This window comes from Gavialis gangeticus, unplaced genomic scaffold (assembly GCF_001723915.1).
Source record: "Gavialis gangeticus isolate Ggan-Ray unplaced genomic scaffold, GavGan_comp1, whole genome shotgun sequence".
Taxonomy (NCBI): domain Eukaryota; kingdom Metazoa; phylum Chordata; order Crocodylia; family Gavialidae; genus Gavialis; species Gavialis gangeticus.
The window spans coordinates 127,042,189-127,049,388 of record NW_017729024.1 but is presented as its reverse complement, the minus strand read 5'-3'; the positions used below and the strand labels follow the sequence as shown (position 1 = coordinate 127,049,388).

The following is a 7,200-nucleotide window of genomic DNA, read 5'->3' as shown; positions in this document are numbered from 1 at the left end:
AGTACTGCATTCAATTCTGGGCTCCACAATTCAAGTAGGATGTCAAGAAGCTTGAGAGAGTCCAGAGGAGAGCCACATGCATGATCAGAGGGCAAGAAAATAGGCTTTACCAGGCCACCCTGAGGGTTAACAAGGACCAACAGTCATAAACTCCTCCAAGACCATTTTAGGATGGATATAAGGAAAAAATTCTTTACTGTCCAAGCCCCCAAGGCCTGGAATAGACTCCCTCCAGAAGTGGTTCAGGCACCTACTCTGGACTCATTCAAGAAACATTTGGATGTTTATCTTGCTGGGATCCTTTGGCCCCAGCTGACTTCCTGCTCCTTGATGATCTTCAAGGTCCCTTTCAGCCCTAATGTCTCTGAGTCTATGAGGTCCTCACTAGACTTAGAGCCCAGAGCCGGTTACACAGGACCCCACACAAAATCACCCCACATCTGGGAGCTGGCACCGGGGGTGTGGAGCCACTGCTGGCCGGGCACTTGCAGCATGGAGTGAGCTCCAGGGTTGGCCCCTCACCTTGCCGTGGCTCATTCCAACTGCAGCAGCACTCGGCAAATGAGCAGGATTGTGGTCGGGCCAGGCTGGCTTCACTGGGGTCACCCTACTGCCAGCAGATCCCAGCCATGCATCATGCCTGGTTCTGCTCCCTAGCTGCTGGCAGCTCCAGCCACTCCCAGGGCTCTGGTGCAGTTGCACCCTGTGCCCTGTCTGGTACCCAGCAGCCAAAGCCTGCTGCATCACACACGCCTGGCCTAGCTCAGCTGCTGGTTTCATCTACGCTGAGCTGCACCCTCTCCCCCGTGCCTGCCCTCCAGGAATCCAGGGGCCCCTGTTCGGCAAGCCCATGTGTTAATTCACCTGTGGAAATATTTATTCCTCTTTGAATCCCTCCATTGTCTGAATCAGGTTCCTCACTATCTCTGTTTCTCTTCTCTCGTTTCTTTTTACTCTTCTCTCCGTTTTTTTTCCTTTCTGCCAAAATAAGAGCCACTGTTTAGTCCCTCTTGTTATCATGTCTTCCATATAACCTTCAATGCCTAGAAACCTTCCACCTCCCCAAAACTTCCTTTTCCTTAAAGCCCACAATTGGTAATGTCACATCACTTACATGCATGACTCGCATGCACAGTTCTATCCTTTAGTTGCTATTATGTTACCCAAGCAGCCTAGTATAAGTGCCTTGACACATGGGGGAGTGAACTATCTTCCTTTGGTTCTGATTGTAGCAAGGGATGACAAAATGGCACCAGTGTTATGCTTAGCCTATTTTGGGAGACAGCATTTTTAATAACTCTCTGGCCAGCTGAAAGCATGAAAATAATGGATCATTTAGAGAATAGCAGGTAGAATCCTGGTTTCACTGAGAACCATATCAAAGTGCCCCTTGAGTATAGTGCAGCCAGGACTTTACCCTGTGTCTTCACTGATTAAAAGGAGGATTGCTAGAAATATGGCCATGCTTTAAGAACGGGAGGAAATGCAGGGAGCAAAATGAAAACAAGAAATAATCTAAAAATCAAGATTTTACATGAAACCAAGACAATTGATATATAACTATTATATTTTTAAATCATTTTTTCATTCTTTACTTATCCACCTGTTTATGCAACTCTGTCTTCCATTCTTAATGGCTAGCTCCAGGGCATAATCTCTTCCAGTATGCTATTTCAGCTCTCTCTATTTAGTACCTATTAACTCAAAGACCACCAGCAGTGATGGAGTACACCAGTAAGGCCCATAGCTGATGCTACTAGTAGTCAAGTAAATTATGGTTGTGTCCTGTTCAAAGTGGATAGTCTCACACATGCATATGTACAATTACTGATTAGCTGCTTTTTAACGCTCTTTATTTTCCTGGAGAGAAGAGGCAAGATACAAATATGGTCACATCTTAAATAGGCTGCTATAGAACTGTCCACGTACATATACCTTTAGTCATTTCATAGATTACCTTGCTCACTATCATGGAGCCTGAGCTCATTACTTAATTAAAACATCTTTTCTTTTCATCAAAACCAAATGTATTTTGCTTATATGTGGGTTTGTTTCCCCTTCCCTGGATATCTATGTAATAATAGCCGCATAAAAGAATTTCTGTCATTTTGTATTGATGACTAAAGGGTTAGCAACATGTAAGAGGGGAAAAAAGGAATTGTCTGGGTAGACTTAAACTATCCAGTTGACATAACAACTACTTGGGTGGTATGAGGTTTCTAAGATGTATATGGTCGTTTACTGCTTTCTCTTGCCAAAACATCTGGAATCCAAAATCCAGTCGTTAGACAGCCACACGTTAGAAAAACAGCCGGACAGAGAAAACAGAACCAAAAAAAAAAAGACTGGATAAGGCATCATTATTACCATTAGGAAATTAGACATTTAAGGTTGTACTTCAAAGCAACTATTTTTATTACAGCATGCTAAAGCAGTTTGATTTATTGTGCAGCAGAGCAAGGCTGTAGTAGATTCTTGTGCCTTACAAGGGAAAATAAATTCACAGTACAAAGCTCATACTAAGTTTTAAAAGCAGACTGCAGATAAGAATAGAATCTTTCACTTCACTGCTCTCCCTACACACACAGCAGTGGGAGATGTCCTTTCTCAGATAGACCAAAATATCACTTCTGTGTCCTGATATTATGGCATCCTGATCTTTAAAAAAAAAAAATCACATTTTTCATACCCAAGGGAAGAAATTTTCTGAAGAGATAATGGTAACAAAAATAATCCATTAGAAACCATGACCTTGATCTGGGCTAAGTCAGAAGTAGCATCTACAGAAGCTACCAAACACAGAATTTGCAATGTAGCCCTAATGTCCTTTCATCAACAATGGGCGAAAAAGGAGATGATGGTATGGGATACTTATGCTCCTGTAGTTCCCAAAAACTCATCACTTAACAATCATAACACTTTCAGTTCTAATCTTGAAAATGTTTTGAAAAGTGTTCGTAAACATGTTTCTGAATCCTGTTGTACAACTAAAACATTTTTATAAGATTAAAACGTGGAGAAAACTGGCATGCAGTTTGTTTGAACAAGTATGCTTTCTTTTGCTAAGGTAAGTGAAACTAAGATTAGGAGTCTTAGCAACTGTGGTTGTGGAATTTTGAATGCTGTTTATTGAGAACATGAATAAATTGCTTGCTAAGCCCAGGAACTTTGTGAGATTGAGAAGGAAGTTGAGATCTAAGAAGCAAATTTGGTATTTTGAAGGAAAGAGAAAGAGAGCGTCTTTTGTAGATTAGATTAAGAGTGTCAAGATTCCTAAATTCAATTTCTAATTCTTTCACAGATTCACTCTGTAACCTTTTAACTTCTGTTAAACCTTCAAAGTGCAATCTCAAAAATGCAAAAGTTTAAATGTTTAAGTTCATTATGAACTGATATGTTTAATGGCATGGACACACATAGTAACACTTAGACTAGTTTTAAATGCAGTTTAAACCAGAAGCAGATAGACTTACAAACCTATTAAACTAGTTTAAAGCTTCCTGGAATGGCTTAGAAGTGTACCTGGAAAATCAAGAACTCTTTTGAACCAGTTCACTGTGACACCAGGCATTCTGTGACAGGGGTCTGGTCGGTCCTCCAGGCATCCCACACCATGGCCAACTGGTGCCTCCTGAGTCGGGGGGGGCCAGGCACCAGATCGCCAATGGCGGCGGGGTCCCCCAGCAGCCAATCACCAAGCCAGCGGCAAAACCAGGAGTGCCAGGAGTGCACTTCCAGTTTTGTGGCTGGCGCTTCCAGGGGGTGCACCGCCAATCTCAGGGGGTGCACATGCACCTGCATGAACCCCCTACGCATCACCAGCGTCCCACACCTCATTGTTCCTCCTACCTACTGCAACTGGCCACTCTGGTATTCAGCTAGAACTCTACTGCCTCCTTTTTTCCCCTTCTTTTGTTGACCCTTTTTATTGATAAGCTCCTCTGAGCTGCTTCTTCAACAATAGCTATCTTTTTTTACAAGCAACTTTGTCCTTACTCCTTACTTGACTGTGGCCTGTCATCATGCCTCCCTCTGCCCCAGCCCCTGGGACCCCAAAAACTTGGGTCCAATTACTAAACCCTCCTCCCCTCTCCTCCCCACCCGCAGGTCAGGGGAGCACAATGCAGACATTGGTTAATTGCAGGTTATTGAAGTTTATTGAACTCATGTTTAGGAGAGTCAAGGGAAAGCAGAAAAGTGAAAACACCCCCAGCCACAAGTTACCCACCCCTTGGGACTCCCAAAGCATGGACACAAGCAGCCCCCCAGCTCACCGGTGTGGCATGCCAGGCTGGGTGTGCTCACTTCCACTTCCTGGTGTCAGAGCCACAGCCCTTCACACAATTGTGAACTGGTTCCTATCAATGACATTTAAGAATGGTTCAGTCATTGTGTGTCCACACCCTAAGTGATCAGCAAAAGGTTAACATTCTGTAATTTATTGCTCTTGTTTATTTTATTTTTTTAAAAAGTAAAAGTAAAATACTACTTGGCCTGGTGGAACTACACTTTAATTAACATCTGAAAAAAAGTTGAGATCTTCACATAAAAGGTGTTAAGTATGTAAGTGCTAAGTATTAGTATACTATGAAAATGGAAGAAAATAAAGAAAATTGTAGATTCTAAATTAGAATACACAGGCAGTAAATAAAGGAAAACAAAAACCCCTATTGAAAGAAAATTCCCTACTGCACACATTTCTCTCCCTGGAGAGACAATATGACAGATGTTAGTCACATTGCTTATTGCATTACTGTAAGGGGCTTAGAGACTAGATTGATAAGCACAATGAAGACTGTTATAGGACAAAACAAATCAGAACAGTCTGCACCTAAACATGGTCGAGAATTCCCAGGATCAGTTTTTGAGGGATAGGAACTCTTTTCTACTTCCATGCTCTTGGAGCTATCAAAAGGTCACTATCACCTCCTATGGCAGATTTGGGGGAGGAGGTTTCCATAGTTTTTGAGGCATAGAAGTTGGGTGGTATGTTTATAGAATCTGACCTCAGTTTCAGAATTCAAAGGCATTCCTCTCAGGCTGTGCATCAGAGAGATATTTCCTTTGAGTCAAAAGTTTTATCCTATAGCAACAGGACCTGCAAAGAACTGTTTTATTATTAGAAGGACAGGGAGCAAAAATAGGTGCTTTATTTAAGTAGCAAGCAGTTAGTTGCAGATAAGAGAGAGCCTTTCTTATCCATATTTTCAGCTAATGAATGAGCATGGGAAATTAGAGCAAGATCAAAGTTTCTTTATGACAAAATTGCTGACATTCTTGAAATAGCTCAGAGTTCCTCTATTCGTACCAAGTATGAATCAAGTTCGCTGACATATAAAGAGAACCCACAATGAAACCTTCAATTCTATTGTTACCTTGACTCTCAGCTTCTTGCCCTGTTTGACCTTCACTTAAGCAGTTAAAAAATGATCACTTCTTCATCCATTGTTCACTTCCCTATAAAGATGTCAGAGGTTAAGATGCATAATCACAAAAAGGCAAACATACAAACTAGACTTTAGAATGCAAGTTACAATATTAAGTTTGCTGTGGATTGATATGTTTCAATGAAATCAAAAAAAAACCTTGAAGACTTCCAAATTCCATGAGTCCTTTAGATTTCTAACATATGTTGACCAAAGGAGAACGTTGTAAGGTTTTTCAGTGCTGAAATTGAATGCTGTTACTATTATTTTATATTACAGTGCTCTGTAAGGGTGCGTCTGTGTTTGCACAGGCATTTGCGCAAGGCGGGTGCACAGAAGGAGACAAGAAGGAGCACCCAGCAGGAGAGCAATGAGGACTCATAGCTCTGCAGCTAAGGTAAGGGCACAGGGTGCTGCTGCTAGGGACCCTGCCCCGATGCTGCCACCCACCCGCGGCTCCTCAGAGGTCTCCACCCAGACGGAGCTCTGTCTGCCGGTCTGGCCTGGCAGGGACCCTGACATCAGGGGAGAGGGGGAGCCCCCTTACCTGTCCCTCATGTGTCCACCTTTAGGCCTTGGAGGAGCAGGTGAGGGCAGGAGGCAGTGAGCAGGATGAGGGGGATCAGGGAGGATGGGGCTGTGATTGATGGGTATTTCCATTCCCTACAGCTCCAGATGCCTATGGGTGAAACCCCATGAGAGGAATCTGCAGCAGAGGAGTGGAAGACTGTCACCTCTGGACCCAGGCAGCAGGAGCCAGCATCTGCTTTCCCATTGCATCTGGGGAACAGATACGGGGCCCTGGCAGTCTTGGTGGAGGAGGCAGTGGAGGAACATTCTCCAGCAGGAGGATATAGAGGAGGTGGTCCCTGCAACCCCCGCTGGGCAGGCTGGGGGACCATTGCCCAGGCAGAAGAAGAAACTCCGAGTTATTGTGGTGGGCAACTCAATCCTGAGAGGCATGGAGGGGCCGATCTGCCAACCAGATCCTATGGTGAGAAAGGTCTCCTGCATGACCTGGAGCAAAGATCAGTGACATCACTGAAAAGATTCCTGAACTCATCAAGCCCTCTGACTACTACCCCATGGTCCTTGTCCATGTGAGCACTAATGGTGTGGCTGGGAGTAGTCCTGACCGCATCATGAAGGACTTCCATGAGCTGGGGGTTGGGCTTAGGAAGTCAGGGGCACAGGTGGTATTCTCCTCCATCCTTCCAGTTGGCAGCAGCCAGAGGCGCCAGGATGCCTGCATCAGGGTAGTCAACCAGCAGCTCCAGAGATGATGTCTTCAGTAGGGCTTTGGATTCTACAACCACGACCAGCACTTCCAGGGAGGAGGCTTCCTGGCATGGGACAATCTTCATCTCTCTCCTAGAGGTAAGCATCTGTTCTCCTTCAGGTTGGCTGATCGCCTCTGAAGAGCTTTAAACTAGGTTCGAAGGGGGACGGGGAACCAGTGGTCAATGAGAACCATGGGTTGGAAAGCCACAAACAAGGCCAGGCATAACCAGGTAAGCATTAACACAAACCATCAAGGCAAAGGGGCACCAAGAGCACCCATTGGGGAGCTAAATTGTCTTTACACAAATGCCAGGAGTATGGAGAATAAGCAGGAGGAGCTCACACTCTTACTTGCTAGCACACAGTATGATTTAGTTGGCTTAACTGAAACATGGTGGGATTCTATGCACGACTGGGCAGTAGGCATTGAGGGGTACAGGTTGTATAGGTGTGACAGAGTGGGAAAAAAGGCGGGGATGTAGCTCTGTATGTT

General features: G+C 44.3%; 2 long non-coding RNA genes across 2 annotated transcripts in view; one reads left to right on the top strand and one right to left on the bottom strand.

Annotated features, from left to right (window-relative positions):
* The window catches only part of LOC109297703, a 17,097-nt gene extending 10,174 nt beyond the window's left edge, over nucleotides 1-6,923 (top strand). The window contains exons 3-4 of the long non-coding RNA XR_002097394.1: nucleotides 5,706-5,823; nucleotides 6,096-6,923. This is a non-coding gene — a long non-coding RNA (uncharacterized LOC109297703). The remainder of the gene's footprint in view (nucleotides 1-5,705; nucleotides 5,824-6,095) is intronic.
* Nucleotides 4,142-7,200, bottom strand: part of LOC109297704 — a 27,197-nt gene continuing 24,138 nt past the window's right edge. The window contains exons 3-4 of the long non-coding RNA XR_002097395.1: nucleotides 5,376-5,457; nucleotides 4,142-4,358 (exon numbers count right to left, since the gene is read on the bottom strand). This is a non-coding gene — a long non-coding RNA (uncharacterized LOC109297704). The remainder of the gene's footprint in view (nucleotides 4,359-5,375; nucleotides 5,458-7,200) is intronic.